Here is a 17,300-nt window from a genome sequence, read left to right on the forward strand (position 1 = left end):
CTATCAAAAAGTAAGACTTAAGAGCATGCAGAACATGTGGCACTATTTACAGCAGATCAACATACTGAATTCAAGGGAATTTTCCACCAACCTCATACTCTGGAAAAGGTATATTACAGAAAAATGTATGTGGGGATCCTTTAATTTTCCTTGCATCGTCTCTTCTTATATGATGCAGCTGTGGAGCAACACCCACTGGTACTGGTAGCATGAAACAGCAATCCTTGCCTTTTACCAAGGTCTGGTACCAATTACCATGGATTTAGAGGCACTATATAAAAGACAGCACTAATTTGTTTCTAAATTTGTATCTTGATTAAACTGTCAGACTCTAGCACAAAAGCAGAGCTTACCTGACTGTAAAATGCTACTATAATAAATTATCCAAGAAGTGCAGTATGGTTTGAAAACATTTATAAATGGATCAATATTATGCTTTACGTTCAGGTTTTAAATGTTGGTCGTGTTAGATAAAACAGACTAGAAGCAGCGCTTTATATTCAAACTGTAAACTCAGTATGTTCCAAATAAAAACTGTATGTGAGGAGAGACTGTGAAACAGGATTTTGAAAATTGGCAAGTTGGCCCAGAGAATAAATGTATTATTATTTTTGAAATTATTTTCAACTGTATTTTGGTACACAAAATAACCCAAACATGAAAGACCAAAACTCCCATTCTCAGGAACACAGATGTAGATCTCCATGGGGTCAGAGCAGTATTTTTTCAGCATTTACCCCTGTAAACAGAATAGAATTTGTTCTCACCCTGCTAAAGTGGATGTTCTTTTCCACAGAATAGCTTCAATGATAGATACTGAACATATTTGAACTATCTAGAATTTCAACATCTAGGATTAGCGCTGTAAACATACACAGTGATTGTGGTCTAATGAAAGTTAAATTCATCACAAACATAGTGAAGCAAAAACTTCATCAGCCATGCAAAACTTCCAAAGAAGTAGTTTAGGAATTAAAACTATCGTTAACAAAGCTATTGCTACAAAAAAGTGGTTGTTAAAGCTTTAACAGTATACTGAACCATTCTGTATAATGCAAATATTATTAACGAAAAATAGATTTGTTTTCAATCATGACTATAAGCCGTAACTTTTCCTAAAGCTTCTGCTTTTTTGCCCACATTCTTGTATATACGAACACAATTTTTCTACTTACTTTCACATTGTATCCATGTAAGAGAATACCTATTCAAAATCAATTAATTGGCATCCACTCTTCCAGAGAGGGAATATATGATAGAAGTATTACGCAGGGCAGTTCAAGCATACTTTTATCCCCTTGAAAGAGGGTAAGTGATCCTCCCCTCTCCCCAGTTTCAAATGTGGAACTTGGCTGCTATGGGCTCTTTCCCACACAAATCAAGCCTTAGCTCTTTTGAATTGAAACAATATGGGATGATTATTGTGGGAAATTTTTTACTGTTACTGTAATTTAAAACTTTCTGTACCCAATTTTGCATTTTCTATAAATCAAAAACCCATTGCACTTAGGGCTACAATTAAACAGAGGAAATCAAAGACTAACTTCTAAGAAAGTCTTGCTATTAATCATAGGATGAACTAGTAGTACAACTACTTTTACTGCAGTTTCTTTCTGCCTGAGAACTATATTTTAATCTAAAGCACGAGCTCTTTAGAAGAGACTGTGTCACAGATGAGACAAATTAAATAAAGGTATACTAAATGGTGTAGCATTGCATGCTATTTAAGATGGAAGAAAAAAAAAACACCAAAACCCAAAGCATATCAACTTCTGTAGTAATAAAAAAAAATAAGTCACTAGCTACAATACAATTAATCATGGCTATTTATAGCAGCCTCCCTCACCTTTTGACACAACAGAAGCCTGCTAAAAAGTACAGCACTGGCAATGTTTGCACTAACGTGGTGCTACTAGAGATACAACTACTTAGGGTCTGATGCTGCAGTTACAAAAGGTATCGTGCTGTTTCTTTCACTAGAAGCAGCCACAGAGTCATGTCATTTTCTTTATGTATTTTGAACTGAAATGTACCTTTTTCTCCTTTTTAAAGGATAATTTACAACAGCAACGGATTTCAAAATAAAAATTTATATTTAAAATATGACATACAAGTGCAAAATTGACTACTAGTGAAAAAAGAAACCACGTGGAATATGTAAACCTAGGGCTTCCTTTTTTTTTTCAAATTGGAACTCAAAATTATGCATTTTTATTTCCTAAAAAGAAAAAAATGAATCTTAATCAGTAGACAAAATAAAAGTATGAAATCTTAAATCAACAGAAAGATATGTTGCGCTCAGCTGTCCTGATTTTTTTTCCTCTTGGTTTTGTAAAAAAATTGTTTTGTCTTTACCATTTTTCAGTGCCCAGATATTTTTAGATGGTGTTACTCTTTGCAAAACCCCTACAGAGATACAGGTCACTGCATTATTTGCAGCAGTACATCCACAGTAATAATCAATAACAATAATTTAATCATAAAATAGATACTCAAAATAAAAATTGGCTTCCAGTTAAACAGTCTGTAACGTGTAAATTTCATGCTGAAGAGGAACGTTTTACTGACTATGAGATAAAATCAAAATATATCTTGTAAAAATTTCCTTTTTTTAAAAAATTAGACACAAAGAAAATAGCTGTGAAGAGTTCTGGGAGTTACTGGAAGGGCTTCTTACACAAATTAAACAAAAATCTTCCCAACACCGATTCAAGTACTGCATTTCAATAAAATGCCAGCAGAAGTTTCCACCTCTGAAAAGAATTAGATTTTAAGGAAGGATATGACATACCAAGACTACAGACTGAAACACTGTTTTACTATTGATCTTCTTCCTAATGACGATTCCTAATGTACTTGCCGATCTCTGACAATGAGCTCCTGGAGCAATGAACACCTCTGTTGCTTAAAAAGTGTATTCAAAGCATGTCTGTGACACCATGAGTGTTCGCACATCTTTGCTTCAGTTTGCTCAATCTTGGTCATCATTTTGAGTGTAACATTTACTGAGATGACAGGAAGGGGAACTTTGCATTTTATTTCTTCTCTGATCTGAGTATCAGGCAAAGGCAAGCACTGACTACACAGGAGATGCACAAGCCAAAACAATTCCTACAACCACAGCATTGCCTACCAATAATTTTAGAAAGACTATTCTTTAGGTCAATTCACATCCAAAGAAAGAGAAAGTGGTGAAAACCCAAAAATCAAACACAGAAGTTTTGAAATCTTGTGCAAACAGCATGAAAAAAATAGAGCACTTGCTCTATTTCAGCAGTTACAAACCCCGCCCAACTTAACAGTCCAAACTGGAAAATCTTTCCTACCTCTTTTTCACCTCAGATTTATCACACTAATTTCTCACATTTGACCTCTAACAATACAGTAAACTGAAGAGGGATACTGCCTGCCCTGACTAGCTTACCCTCCTTGGTGCTCAGGATGTCTACACACAGCTTGGATTGCAAGTGTTCTCACACCACAGATATTGAGAATGCAAGAAGACAGGTTATAGAAGCACTCACAAGCCAGCTGGAGACACCCAAATTCAAGCACTAGAACAGACTTGGGGACTGGCAGCACTCACCCAAAGATTTTCAGCACCATCAATAATCACGCTATAAAGCTCTCAAATTTGGCAGAGCATTACTATGAAACATTGCAGGAAACTCAGGCTATAGGTCTCCTGTATTTTCACTTTTGGTTCAAAGCACTATTTTTCATGCAGCCCTTACCACCTGCAGATGAGAGGAGAAGAGAAGCAGTGGTACAAGAGGGAGAGGACATGGAAGGAACGCAGTCTGGGACAACTAGTGGGTATAAAAGTAAGTTCTATGCATCAGCACATACAAGATTTGATTGTCATAGACACACTTATTAGAAAAGGTGGGGGTGGGGGGAACCTAATTTTTTACAATATTCATTTAAATACCATCAGCTTTCTGCAGTAATCAAAGCAGTACAGCTTTAGCTGGCTTGCAGCTGTCCACATGGTGGAACCAGTGTGGCTCTCTGCGCTCAGTCAAATCCTTGTCTGCTTCCCAACTTTGTGCATCACGTGTGTGTCTGGGGCACTCTCCAGTGTAGCTGTACCCTTGTTGAGAAAGAAAACTGTAGACAGGGTGACTGAGAAAGCCTGCTCACTTGAGCTGACTGCAATTTGCTACACAATGCCAATCCTGCACGAACCAGGCACACTTGACTGTCTTCTAGAAACTAAACTTTTAATACAAACAGAGGACAGACTGCTGTAACAAGAAACAGACAATAAACTCAACTACATTCGGGAAAGCAGTAGGATAAAAAGAATACAATTATCAGGGAAATAAAAAAAGTCAGCAAACAAAAAAAATTTAAAATATGCCAGTGTCTTTATTTTAAAAAGTCCCCTCCCAGCTGTCTGTTCTACAAGCACATAAAATGTTATGATTTGTAAGTTGTAGTTCCCATGGTCATTGTTTAGTATTCTGTAGAGATTTTGGGGGGGGGTTGACTCATTTTTTTTTTTCAGTCAATGACCTAATTAATTTCCCCATACATTCTTAAGATGCTATCAACATACCAGATCTTAATTAATTACTTGTACAGCAGAATCCTAAACTGGAAGGGCAACAGACAAGGCAATTTCACAGCACCTTTCTAGTGAGCTGTTCTGAGCAGACTTAGACTTTGATTTGGGTTATATCCATGCACATGCTGTGTGTTGCAATCTCTCCTACTACTTATAAATTCATAAAACAGAGCGACCAATTTACAAGATGGTGGTGATGAAAGGAACCTCACAGCAAGTAAGTGAGAGTACAGAACCTTCCGCTTTGGTAGAGAACACTACCAAATTTTGGGAGCCAGAGGAGTCGCCTCCTAAAGCCATGAGCGAAAGTCTCCATTCAAAGGAAGCCAAGGACCAGAACAGCAGCTGCAACACAGATATGAACTATGAAATGCGGCCTTGTGCAAAGCAGTATTTAACCCCTCCAATTCTGCAGGCACTGCATTTCAAAACTGTTCACAACTTCTCAGCTCAGTGCTCTCCACAAATATGTTGGAAGTGGTTTATTCAGACATCAACTGTTTCTCACAGAAGAAATACTGCAGGCAACATCAGAGTTATCTCCAACTTACAAAGACAGAGAAGGAGGAGGAAACTTGAAGAGGCTCTGTTACAGCCCAGGCTTAGCGTAAAACAATCTCCCAACTTCTTACCAATTTTTCCAGATGAGGGCACCACAACTCCCACATACGAATACATCAAGGTTTAATTTCTGGATAATAGCATGTCTAAGACACATAATTTACAAATTAAAGGATATTATATTAAAGGTAACTAGACAAACTCTTGGGACTAAGGACTATATTGATCAGAAAGAGTTAACATCATTGACTTCAACAGCACAATAAAAATTGTTCTTTGCGTGCAGTGTTTCTCCCAGTGGCTTCTGCAGCAGTAGTTCACTACATAAAGGACATAAAAAAAGCTGGGTGTTATCTGAAGTGGTTTGAGTGGGACTTAAACTCTATGCAGGCCTTGAACTAGTCATCTGTAAAGAGGTGAAATTCACTCTGTGAAGAATGGTTTTAGGGTTTTTTTTAGTAGCCATTAGAAGCAATACCCACTAGACAGCAATGTGAAACACTGCCATTGATCACCTGGGTAAACCATTTCATTATAAGCATTTTTCAAAAACACTCATACAGAGTCCTATAACAAGGTCTCCAAGTGCACTGGCAAAGTACTTTTTCAGCTTGATCTCTCAATGTTAACTGAATTGTGATACTTTTCTATTTGTTCTCCCACTACTTGCAACTTTAAAACTAATGCACACGGTTAAGGCATAGGCCTGTTTTTTCACAGACTGAAAATCTGGTTAGCTCTTCCTGCTGAACCTTCAATGAATCTGTATCTTGGCTTAGATTGTATATCACAAGGAACACAGGGATGACAAGAAGTTACAAAGTTCAGGGATTTGTACTGGCTCACTCACCGCCCTCCTTTTCCACGTGAAGTTCTAATCACCACCGGGCGGGTGTGTATTCCTTCAAGTATTCAGCTCGGCAGGCATCAAAAGTTAAAAGGCTTGCAGCAATTATTTTGACAATAATGGAATTTTAGTGCTTCTGTGTACAACCCTGAACCTTATATGGGTGCAAATCTGGCACATCCAACTGACAATGTGAAGAAATCTATTTTGGGAAGAGAATTAAGTTCATACTTTAAGTTCCTTCAGCTTGCTAAAAAGTGATAGCAAGATGTGGACTGCAGTGTCATAGACTGAAGAAATACTCACCAGCAAACACATATGTATATGCACGTACAGTACCTTCCATAAGCATGGAAGTACCTTCATAATACTATGTTGTCAATCCCCACTTACATACTGATCTGCTCCTTACAACGGGCACAACCACCTTTCAGTTTGCTCTTCTTTCTCACATCAGTTCTGTTCTTCTAGAGACTCTAAACCACCTTGCTCTCTGCTGGCTGTATCTGCAGCTAAGTGCTACCCCATGCCGGCTGCCTTAAGCGAAACTACATTTTGAATCCTGAAAGCATTTTGGGGAAAAAATACAAAAAATTTGATGGATACCATGTTCATGCTGTTAAACACAACTCCCTAAGAGCATTTTATGTTCTAGAGCAGAACGTAATTGCCACCCTAAATAAACTATTAAATAGCATCTTAAATGTGTATACGTGAATACTACCTCTTCAACTTCAGTTTTTATACCAAGTAGGAACACATCTATACAAAAAAATACCCTGATCTCATACGTGAAACATATATTGTAGAATGGGTTATACTTTAAATGAAATAATTTTATAGAGACATTCAGAGGCACCAAGAAGACAGTAGAAATAATTGTTTTAGTATAATTTAAAATGTAAATGTCATATAATATGTAATTTAAATGTAAATCTGCACCTTAAACCTTCAATCCGTCAATGTAAATCTCCATTTAGGAAACAAAATTTCCATGTGATCATGCTAATTCCTCCTTCTATAATAATTATAGAATGAGAAACGTATAACCTTCCATTAAAAAAAGTAACCAACTATCTTCATAGCAGACTGAGTTGGAAAACCATTTAAAAAAAATGGTTACTAATAAAAATAGATTTAAAGATGTAAATGATTTATTCACATAATAGCCAAGCAACAACCCCCCCCCACCTATCTTCCACACAGCACTAAAAACAAAACCAAATCCCATAATGAACCCCTGCAGCAAAATTTATATGTGCACCCCCTTTGGGCTTGTTACACAGTTTCCATCCATTTCAGGATAACATGATCAATTCCTTCCCATGCACTCCGCAATTCATAAATGCATGCTGGAGTAGGAAGAATACCACTGCTTTGTCGCTTAAAACAAGAAAGTAAGATTCCTTGGTTTAAATTGGACAAGTAAGAAAGTGAAAAAGCTGACTGCTTAAGTCCATAAGGTCACGCAGAACGTAGCGTTCTTTAAACGCACTTAAGAGTCATTTAAGTTCAGGCTTCCTGTATCAGGTTTTTAAATTAGTGTTACTGTGGTTTGAGAGTACAATCCAAAACTCTCTGATATCTGTGGGAGACTTTCCACTGACTCAGGACTGGATATACTATTTTGTTTCCTATAGACAAAAAAGACAATACATCCCATCTGCCAAAAGTAACAAAAATACCATGAGAACTCTCCTTTCTTAAAAAAAAAAAAAAAAAGAAAAAGAAAAAAAAGAAAAAGGCTGCAACCAAAGACAAAAATAAATACCAAAAAAAGAGAAAAAAAATTATTTATCAAAGGGTAAAATCTTTTGAAATAATACTTGCTGTATATACAAAAGTAGAAGTAAATATACCAGAGCTCTTTGTTTATGGGTAGCAAAACAAACATAGTGATCAAAATCTCTTGGATACAACCAAGTAGCTTTCCTACCCTTCTGCACAATGCATTCCCATAAAACTCAAGAGTAATTCTGAAAAGATTCACAATGCACTTAAAGTCCATGTCAAAGCTTTGTGTTCACCAACTCAGTACCTCCTGAACTGAAAAAGTAACTGTCCATCTAAAACACTGTAAATACTTGCAACTTTTTTATGATTATTACATCTTGCAGATGAAAACGTAAATGAATTTTTCTGTAGTTCTATCTTCTGGCCGGAACAAAGCCTTTTTGAAAACCTATCATATTGTGACTCTCTAGACCCAGTTTCCATGAGCAATGTATTAGCAGGAATAATATAACTTGTGTTGAAAAATCAGTATTAGGTGTATCACCTTCCCAGAAACTCCTAACTGACCTCTCTCTCTGATGAATTAACTTCAGTGTGAAGTATCTTGGCCTACCAGGGTGGTAAAACAGAATCACTAACACGTATTTCTCTAAGCTACTCAGTGCCACTGGCTGCTCCCCACTCCAACATTAAAATGAATAAGAGCTGGTGGTGCTGCTGCTTGCTTTCCAGCTCCTGAGATCAACTGTTTTCAGTGCACTTTTCTATTTCTGAGATTATCTAAAACAATCAAAAAAAAATAAAATAGAGAAAAATAAAGAAAACAAGACCAGTTGCAGATAATGGTTTTTTTCCTAATCTGGCATTCTAAAAATACTTGTGTCTGTAGTTATAAAAGCACATGAACTCTGTTATTATTAAAACTGAAGCAGCCTTCTTCTGGAAACATCAGCTTACACTGACAAAAGAATTTCATGAGCTGAATGAATGCCGCAGTAAACATATCTGTATGCAGGTATCTGAATATATGGGCAACATGCTATGCGTACCTTAGATTTAAAGCACTGCAAAACATCAGTCAGCAATTTAAACACCATCAATCAAAGGGTACAGAAAATGATGACTTAATTAATATTTAATAAAGGCATATTGGTAATTATAATAATAAATTCATTGTTCCTTAGCTCGTCTTCCTTCCCCTTTGCAAAATCTTCAATCGGTAGCCAAAGTAATTTACTTTTCTATTTGTGTGTTAATAAGTTTGAAAAGAGCAAGTCACTTTGAAACTCCAGAGAGACTGGACAGAAGCTAAACGTTTTCCTTGGCAGATAACAGAATACGACGGTTGAGGTTAATTTAAACTTCCGTGCATAAAAAAATAAATTAGTACATTGCCACCTCAAATCTACAGACTCCTTCCACAAAGACTCCCCTGATTTAAATAAAGGATGCAAAAGGTAATGCACCTACTACATCATATATGGAACCAACATTCACTCTTTTTTATTCATTAAACTCTTATTTGGAGCATCAGCAAGACAAAGCTCCTTGGAGGCCCCCCTCTTTTTTTAAAACAAAACAACACAACACGATCAAAGCTTAGACGAGTATTTTGGAGTCTCATGCCTAAACAATTTTTATTAGAATTTTTTAAAAGTTTTGTGGAAGACCCTGAAAACAACCATACCAGTCAGGTCATATTGCAAACTATTATGTATGTACGCTTCGTCCAAATCCCATTTGAAGTCAATGGAAAAACCCCTGTCGCCTTCAGAGGCCTTTGGATCAGATCCTTTGTTTCCAGAGGTACGGCATTGCAAATTTCAAATGTGTGCAACTGGGAAGAATGTACAACTACTAAACAACTGGTAACACTAATCTTCTGTTGAAAAGAAGATCGTTTTCACAAAGGGCAACTCAAAACTATGAGGTGTTGTATTTGCCTGCATATATTTTTAAACAACAGGCTGCAAAGGGCCTGATTCTGGGCATTTTATTCCTTCATGTCCACCTATGAATCAAGGCATCTTAAAAAGAATTATGTTCTATTTTGGAGATCATGAGTCAAATTTTAATGAAATCCTACTAGTACTGGGGTCACTAGGAAATTGAAAATATTCTATGTGAGTGCAGGAATATCGGTGGACGTATTCCTGCATCATTCCTAGGAAAATCGCAAGTTGGTTTGCTCGCTAGTGAGAAGTCATAGGCCAGATTTATCAGCGATTCCACAAACGTGCATACGTACTATGTTAGTGAATACCTGGGTAGAGGAGGATTGCTCCAAAACTCCTCCAGCTCAACTGAATTCATCCTGCCGTGCATGAGGCATGGACTCAAGCACACAGACAAGTACAGAGTTGCACAGTCAGTACAGCTTACAGGAGGATAAACTCAGGACTTGTGTGTGCACTTGAAAACACCTACACCACCATTTTATATCTGCTGGGATTGCTCTGCTCATGAACGTCTATTGTGCTGGCTGCAGGGATTTCAACTTTTTGTCTTCTGGCTGCAAACCTAAGTCTAGCTAGCTGCATGCGCACTGAAAAAAATCAAACACATTGTACTAGCACGTACGCTGTATGAACACGTATGTAGCTACAAAGAAATGTGTTGTATATCTTATTTGAGAAGCAAAGACATGCAATCACCTCTCTAGATTATTTTCCCTTCCTTCTCAGACAGGTACAGACACCATAAATCAAAATTAAAACCGTATGGCAGTATTGCTTTGTTGTATACATTAGACCTCCCCAACCACCACCACTGCGGGGGGAGGAGGGGGAGGAGGAGGGAGGGCGGGCTGATTACCTGCACCTGTTTCAAGCTGAGACTGATGCAGTTCGAAGAGAAAATGCCTAATCAGGGCACAATTTCCATTTTCTTGAGGGAAGGTGTGACGAACATAGGCCTGCCCATTCCCTGAGCACCCACGAGCACAGGATAGCTGGAACGCTGCCCTCCCAGGCAGAAGGCTGGGCTGAGGTTTATCACGCCACATGATATGTGGCACCTGGAAGAAGGCCGATTACAGTGAAACGGTTCCACCTGCAAAGGGAGCTGCTGAAACACCAAGTGGATGTGAAGTACCTCCTCCCTGCCTCCACCTATCTCCCTCCCTCCCCCCCCAGAAATTAATTTTCAAAAGGAAACCGGATGAAACACAGCATTCCTTCCACCCCTCCTTTTATTTCTCCTTAGCTGCTACTGAACGTTTATGAATACTTGGCATGTACTACAAGGCAGTGCTATACCAATACAGCCATACAAAATATAATCCAGCCTCACAGTCTTATATTATTTTCTATGGTCAACGAGATGAGAACTCTGGACTGTATCCACACCTGAAAGTGCTAACTCCTGCTCTATTCCCTTTCTTCTCTCTACCTCCTCCCTTTTCCCTCTCCGTTGCCCACAATAAAATCTCACTCAACCTAATCCAAACCTGGCAGTGTTCATCCAGACAAAACCCCAATTAATTTAAAAAAGTTCAGCCTGAATAAGGATGCCACAGGTCCCATTTATTATCTGAGAAAGCAACCGTCACATCGTAACCCACCTATATGTAATAAATGCTGAGCACTACGCTCCTCTTGTTTCATCGCAGGCTGCTCTCTGCCTTGCACGTAACAGTGCTCCCTGTTGAGCACTTTGCATTACTCATAGGCCTAGAACATATGTACCTTTCCCTCGCGTTCCCTGCTTTCTTGGCGTTAGAATCATTTGTTAAAAGCCATATTTTTAGTCAGAATAGGTGGGAGTTTAAGAATAGACTGTTCATTTAACGGCAACACCTTACATATCCTTTTGGAGGATAAAAATCCACTTGGAGGATGGGGGTGGGGGGAGAACGACCGAGTCTGGAGCAAAACCAGTGCATCTCAGATTATTTTCACAGTGTTTCACTCAATTATTATCTGAAAATATGCAAAACTTCATCCTAATGAGCTACAAAAAAATTCTTTTAATTAAGCAAACTATTGTCTATGCTTTTAATTTTTTTTATTCCAGGCATTAAACATCTTGTACAAGAATCTTGGCAGCCCAACACAAAACACTCAAAACGTAAATGCCCTAGCTCCTGTGCACAATTCCTGCAGGCATGCATCTGAAGGGCTGAATATCTCTATCAACGGCTATATTTCAAGTTACAGACAAAAAATAATTTTAAATTTGAAACCCGGAATTCACCAATCTAGCAAAGAGATTTTTAATCCTTCTTCAATTAACACACACATGATCTTTACGGACTGCTATGTTCATTTTCGGCACGCTTACAGAAATCCTCCCTGTGAAATAAATCAGTAATAAGACAATTCTGCTTCTTTTACTTTCACAGCAATCACTTCTAGCAAGCCACCACAAAATAATGAACTAATAAACCAGAAGCAATTTTATATTCCTAAGTGCTCAACCTCAGCAACAAAACAACCCCAACAATTATTAGAACCTAAGGAAAAAAAAATTCCTCTTCATCTAAGCAGCATCATTAGGAGCAATATCACTGAGTGCTCCAAAATTTCTCAGTAAGGAGCGTTAGGCACTTCGTGATTTTATAACAACGACTATAAGTTAAAACCCTCAACTAATATTTTATTTGCATTGTACTGTGCAGCTACTACAGGCCTCTAAAAATACTTTGAAGAAATTAATTTAAGCTATCACCAGGCCATACGTTCCTAAATTCCTTTCTTAATCTACACAGTTCACTAAAACATTCTCTACTTTGAGCTTGATCGGCCAATAAATAGTGCTTTACTACTAAAAGTTATGAGTTGTTTTTCAGTTTATGTTGCCATAAAACAGTTCAAATGCAATGCCAACACAGAGATGGTTGTGATAAAATGCTGTCAGTGGCCTGAATTTAAAACTAGTTTTGTATAAGGTATATTCTAATTATTTTGTAGGATATTTTTTGGTGGAGGAAAAAAAACCCCTAAATTTATTTGGGTTTTTTGTTGTTTACTTTAATTCATAAATATAAATAAAATTAAAGGGAAAATACTCAAACATTTCAGATAATCACCCCATTTTTTTCAGTGCAGAGGAAAGCATTTTGGTTCACAAACATATACGAGAGGATTAGTTTCCTCATAAAGTATATTTAAAATATATTTATTTGCAGATACTTTGAATTGCACATGCACTTGTCTATATAAAGAACACAAAGTAAGTATTTTAATAGATCTGGCAATTTCATAGAAGTAATAAATCTTAAGGGTATAACCGTCTGCCAAACTCTGCCTAACTGAGTACCTCTATATTCACATGCTACTTTGATCTATTTAAGAATTATACCTAAAATAATTTCCTTCATTAAGAACCAAAGAGCAAGAGAAAGAGAGTGAGTATGCGTTAGAATGTGCCCGTGAGCGCACGTAAAAGATAAAGACAAAAATACACTTATGGCACTTATGGACCTTTGAAGGCCACGAAAAAATAGTATTTTAAAAATATATAGTAAAAATAGTAATTATAAACTAATCCTGAACAATTCAGGGTGCTATAAAATTTAAATATAAACCCTGGAAATATTTATGTCCAAATTCACGTTGCTGAGACAATCAGGAAATGTAATTGTAATGATACACAATTCCTGAAGATGGTCACAGAGTTACCTTAAAAAAATACTAGTTGAGAAAGGTGAACACGTACCCTCACGCGTGCACACGCCAACAGCATTAAACCTTACGTACTTGTTAGCAGCTGCGTTAGAACTGCTGGGCACAGGGATGTTTAATAATGTTCCCAATGGACTAAAATATTAAATAAATATAAAACCTCACACCGCCCAACTTTGTTTGTTTCTTTTCTTGAGCTTCCTTCAATTTTTTTTTTTTCTTTTTAAAACAGGGAAGGTGGGGAGCGCCATTCAAGAACGGAGCTATAGTGTAATCAATGAAGGCAAGACTGGCACAAGTCCTAGAACATTTGCATTCAGAAATAAAAGCTGTGATCGACCTTTGTCTGCTAAGAGAATGAAGCTTGCTGGTTTTAAACAGACTAGCGAAGGGAGGGGCAGACTTGATAGAGAGGGAGAAGAAAACCTAAAAAAAACCCTAGCAACAATAGCAAATATTAGGATATCCCATCCCTGGTAGCCAGCATCCTGGGCGAGCCGGACTTGTAACGTGGTACCGGTTAATAATGAATTAATAGGCAGAAGCGAGCCAATTTGCCGATACCCACGTAGTTTTCCGAAACTTAATTTTCCTACTTGGCAATTCGCGGCCCGGCAGGCAAACCCGAAAGGCAGGGGAGCAGGGGAGCGGGTGGCGAAGCATCTTACCCCAGGCTCGGGCAGCCGCCCCCGGGGCGGCGGTGGTGGCTGGTGTTCACCTTGCAGCTCCGCAGTCTCCTGGAAGAAGAAGGCGCTGAGCGATCCGCTGTGGCATTCCTCGCCCTCGCAAGTGCATGCAAGGCCTGGGAGAGAGGAGGGAAGGCGGTCCTTACCTTAGCAACCGGCTGCGGCTGCTCCTCCGCCCGCTCCCCTGCCACAAAGTGCCCCCCGGCTGCCAGCGCCCGGCAGCAACAATGGGCGGCGGCGAGGGGTGGCAGGAACGGGAGGGAAGGGGAAAGGAGGGGAGGGAGGGGAGAGGAGAGGAGAGACGGAGGGAGAGAGGAGGGGAGGAGGGAAAAGAGAGAGAAAAAAAAAAAAGAGAGAGAGAGAAGCGTTAAGCTCGTCTGGTAGTTAACAAGTCTTGAATGAAGAATGTTAGCAAACAGACAAACAGCATGTCTGATGCATGCTAATAGTCCTGGCTTCACCACTGACACTATGAATAATTCAGTAGAAAGGAGGGAAAAGAAGGGAGGGGGAAAAAAAAAAAGAAAAAAAAAGAAAAAGGCACCCTCCCTCCCTCCCTTCACGCTTCCAAACGTCTGCAGAGAAGAGGAAAATAAAAAGTATGCCGCAACTTTCTCGTTTCCACCCATCGCTAAGAAAATATTCGGGGGAAAAAAGGGGCCTGTTAGGCACCATCACTTTCGCCAGCGCTGCCTCTCGGAGATTTTCGATTCCTATTTTTGTTGGCTATTAATTTCCTCTCCACACCCCACACCCCCCCCCTTTACCGCCTATTTTACTTCTTTTGTCTAGGAGCTGGCACCTGTCCCAGAGACGGCATTTTACTGCACATCCCCTTTTCCCTCCTCGCAGAGAAAGAATGGGGGGAGAGGTTTGCAAGGACGAAAAACAGCCTGTGCAGCCCCTACACCCCCCCCAGCCCCTGCACCCCCCACCCCCCAATATTTCCATTTCAGCCATGGTCAAACTACAAGGGGTTTGAGGGGTGGGGGGGGGCTCACCCGCCCCATTTCACATGGCGCAGATACCTAAAGCCATTAAAAATAAGCCATTGAAAGATATATTCCTACGGAAGAGAAAGCCAGGGAGAGAGGCTTGTTCCATAAGCAGCACTGTGCGGTGATACACGGGAGAGGGGAAAAAAAAACCCAAAACCCACAAATAAAAGCCTTCATCCTCGCAGCATACAAACTAGCAAACCCCGATTCATCGCTCAAAGAAATCAATTTCTTTAACGGAGGGAAAAAGAGAGAGAGGGGAGAGAGAGAGAGAGAGAAAAGGCTCAGTGGAGGGGAAAATACTTGGAGCTTTAACCTCCCCATTGCGATGTTACAGTAGAGCCGAGCGCAGGAGAGATGGGAAAGGAGCGCTGGGAGAGGAGGGTTAAATAAAGCAGAGGGAAAAGAAGATCTTATTTGCAGCATTTTTAAAAGTTCTGCTCTGGCAAAGGCCGTCTGAAGGGGAGGCCCTTGTAGCAGGAATGCGAGCAGCAGCAACCTTCGCGCTCTCTCTCATTTTTTTTTTTTTTTTTTCCCCTCCTCCTTTTCCCAGAGTCCGGCCTCCCCCTTGTGAGCGACTGGAGCAATCTGGCTAAGGAAGAGGAGGAGGACGTGAGCTAGCGAAACGCAGAGGGTTAGAGCTGATGATGAAAGAGAAGGCACGGCCCCTGCGTGAGCGGGCTCGTCCCCGTCGCACGCAGGCACCGAGCGGAGCCCCAGCGTCCCCCCCGCTCCCTGCGCCGCGGGCAGCCCGGGGGTCGCCGTGGGGACAGCCCTGCGGCGGGGGGGAGGAGAGAAAGAACGGGGGCGGGGGGGGTAGGAGAAAAAGAGCAGTTGGGGGGGGTTAGGAGAAGAAGAGCAGTTGGGGGATAGGAGAAAAAGAGCAGTTAGGGGGTTTGGGAGGAAAAGGAGGAGTTGTGGGGGTTGTGAGAAAAAGCAACTGAGGGGCTAGGGAGAAAAAGAAGAAAAAGAAGCAATTGAGGGGTTAGGGAGAAAAAGAGCAGTTGGGGGGGTTTAGGAGAAAAAGAGCAGTTGTGGGGGTTAGGAGAAAAAGCAGTTGGGACAGGAGAAAGGAATTGAGGGGTTAGGGAGAAAAAGCAGTTGAGGGGGACAGGAGAAAAAGCAGTTGGGAGGTTAGGAGAATGGAGTTGGGTTAGGGAGAAAAAGTAGTTGGGGGGTTGGGAGGAAAAAGGGCATTTGGGGGGGTTGGGAGGAAAAGGAGGAGTTGGGGGGGTTTAGGAAGAAAAAGGGGGGGTTTAGGAAGAAAAAGGAGGGGGTTTGGGAGACAAAGGGCAGTTGGGGAGGTTTAGGAGAAAAAGCAGTTGAGGGGGTTTAGGATAAAAAGAGCAATTGGGGGGTTAGAAGAAAAAGGGTAATCGGGGAGTTTGAAAGGAAAAAGGGCAACTGGGGGGCTTGGGAGGAAAAGGGAGCAGTTGCGGGGGTCTAGGAGAAAAAGGAGCAGTTGGGGGGTTTAGGAGAAAAGGAGCAGTTTAGGGGGGTTGGGAGAAAAAGTGCAGTTGGGGTTTGGGAGAAAAAAGGCAATTAAGAGTGGGGAGGATGGAGCTGAGAATGGGAATTGCAATAATGCTTGGCCATGGGGCTAAGGGAGCTTTTCACTGGGGGGGGGGCAGGTCCTACAGAAACATCTCCCGAGGTTAAAACGGGAGAGAAAAGGGCTTCTCTTTATATTCACACGCACCTCGGTGTCTCTCTGTAGCTCAGCAGTCCGCAAGGACCATGAAACAGCACGCACATAAAAAAACCTCTCCCTCCTCAAAGCCTGCAAAAGTAAAATACAGTATGTGACAAAAAAAAAAAAAAAAAGAACCAACCCCCCCCCCACCATCGTTGATTGTGTTTTTCTCATGCCCTTACTTCTAAGCCAGCTGCACAACCCAGCTCAGGCTGCTTGGCCCTTATAACTCTCTTGGCACCGAGTCAAAAGCTGATAAGCATTTGGGCGAGACAGCTCAACTGCTGTGCTGGAAGAAAAACAGCTGCCATGATTGCTGTTGGATTGAGAGCGCTTACACACACTCGCAAAAAAACATATCGGGCTGCAAAGACAGGCCACGAATGCCTGAGGATTCAGCTACAGAGGATCAACACACATTTCCTTTTAAAAAAAAGTTTTATATAGTTTCTCCTCCGTTCCCCCTCCCCTTTTTTTTTTAAAGAAAACGTACTGCGTCGACTTGCTTTTCTTCTTCCCATCCCCCCTCCATAACCTCAAGCAAACTCAAGGAATTGTGCCAAAAGTCCCGTTGCTAGTTACCAAGT

General features: G+C 40.3%; 1 protein-coding gene and 1 long non-coding RNA gene across 3 annotated transcripts in view; one reads left to right on the top strand and one right to left on the bottom strand.

Annotated features, from left to right (window-relative positions):
* The window catches only part of LOC138724938 (uncharacterized), a 105,948-nt gene extending 89,155 nt beyond the window's left edge, over nucleotides 1–16,793 (bottom strand). The window contains exons 1-2 of one of the 2 annotated variants that reach the window (XR_011338136.1): nucleotides 16,720–16,793; nucleotides 14,005–14,138 (exon numbers count right to left, since the gene is read on the bottom strand). This is a non-coding gene — a long non-coding RNA (uncharacterized lncRNA). Of the gene's footprint in view, nucleotides 1–14,004; nucleotides 14,139–14,168; nucleotides 14,481–16,719 lie in introns of those variants that run through there. The other variant, XR_011338135.1, reaches the window with a different exon arrangement.
* Nucleotides 1–17,300, top strand: part of LRP6 (LDL receptor related protein 6) — a 704,489-nt gene that overhangs the window by 659,202 nt on the left and 27,987 nt on the right. The gene's annotated exons all lie outside the window — the stretch shown is intronic.

Source organism: Phaenicophaeus curvirostris, chromosome 1 (assembly GCF_032191515.1).
Source record: "Phaenicophaeus curvirostris isolate KB17595 chromosome 1, BPBGC_Pcur_1.0, whole genome shotgun sequence".
In the NCBI taxonomy this organism is placed as follows: domain Eukaryota; kingdom Metazoa; phylum Chordata; class Aves; order Cuculiformes; family Cuculidae; genus Phaenicophaeus; species Phaenicophaeus curvirostris.